This window comes from Meleagris gallopavo, chromosome 3, assembly GCF_000146605.3.
Source record: "Meleagris gallopavo isolate NT-WF06-2002-E0010 breed Aviagen turkey brand Nicholas breeding stock chromosome 3, Turkey_5.1, whole genome shotgun sequence".
Taxonomy (NCBI): Eukaryota; Metazoa; Chordata; class Aves; order Galliformes; family Phasianidae; genus Meleagris; species Meleagris gallopavo.
The window spans coordinates 26821668-26823112 of NC_015013.2; positions in this window are offsets into that span (position 1 = coordinate 26821668).

The following is a 1445-nucleotide window of genomic DNA, read 5'->3' on the forward strand; positions in this document are numbered from 1 at the left end:
GAAGGCCACAATGAAGTCTCCCCGGAGCCTTTTCTTCTCCAAGCTAAACAAGCTCAGTTCCCTCAACCTTTCCTCATAGAAGTGCTCCAGTCCTCTGATGATCTTAGTGGCCCTCCTCTGGACCCGCTCCAAGAGCTTCATGACCTTCCTGTACTGGGAGCCCCAGGCCTGGATGCAGTGGGGCCTCACAAGAGCTGAGTAGAGGGGGACATCACCTCCCACCCTCTGCTGGCCACCCCTTTTTTAATGCAGCCCAGAACACAGCTGGCCTTGCGGGCTGCAAGTGCTCACTGCTGGTTCCTGTCCAGCTTCTTATCCACCAGGACCCCTCAAGTCCTTCTCCACAGGGCTGCTCCCAAGGAGATCTTCCCCCAGTTTGTATGAATCATCAAGAAGTACTTCAAGTCAAATAATGAGAAAGGCCTAGCTTAGCTCTATGAAATGTAGCCTAGAATCTGCATGGCATCTGGTGCTTCATTTTACTTCTGTAACCATTTGGCTGCTTTTCTTCCAAATGTTAACCTTGAATTTTAAAGTTTCAGAAAATGAAACCCTTATTTGGCTCGTTATGAGAGATGTGAGATGGTGTTAACAAATCATTCTGTAAGCCAAGTTAGGCTCATGGACGTTCATTGTGAGAACCCAGCAGCCAAAAGAGCTGCACCTGCATCCTGCCCTGGAGGAGTATAAGTGCCTGGGCTTTCAGAAGTAACAGGCACTCAGGAAGGTACTTAGCACTGAAACATTAATATCCAGCCAATCTCCATTGCTCTCCTGAGCACCCATACTGCAGTGCTACCATTTTAATGACAACACTTTCGAAAACTTTATTTAGCTTAGAACTTTGAAGTGCTTTGGGTAATGCGGCCCAGCCCTGAGCTGGGCACAGCGAGCTTCTGGAGATCGTTGCAGCACTCAGGCTAGTGCAGCTGGTGGACTGCACTGGGACATCTGCAAGGCAAAAGTCACTGCAGATTATCCTGGGATAGCATCTAATGCGGGTTAGCATTAAACAAATAAGCAAACGTGTAAGTAACCTCACTGGGCTCCCAGCCCATGCTCAGTTGCAGATGGAAAACAACATGAGCACAGATCTTGCTCGGGCTTTTCTTCTGTGCTTCTGTCACGCCACTCTGACTACCTGCGCTTCAGCCATCACTGATGAAGCCACCCGCTCTTCCTAGTTTCTGTGTAACAGAGAAAAACGCCAAGGTATTTCAGCACAGAAGCACCTGTCAGCCATCCGAAAGCACAAATACATTTTCCAACTCGCGTACCACACACCGGATCGCTGCTAAGTGGGGCTAAGGAGGGCGCTAACCAAAGCGGAGCCGATCGATGCAGATAGCCTTGGCCAGGCTGAACCCGCCGGCCCCTCCACCACCCGCGGTCCGCTCCGGCTTCGCACCGCGTCCGACGCCCTCATCCCGGCGAAGTTTCCGCAC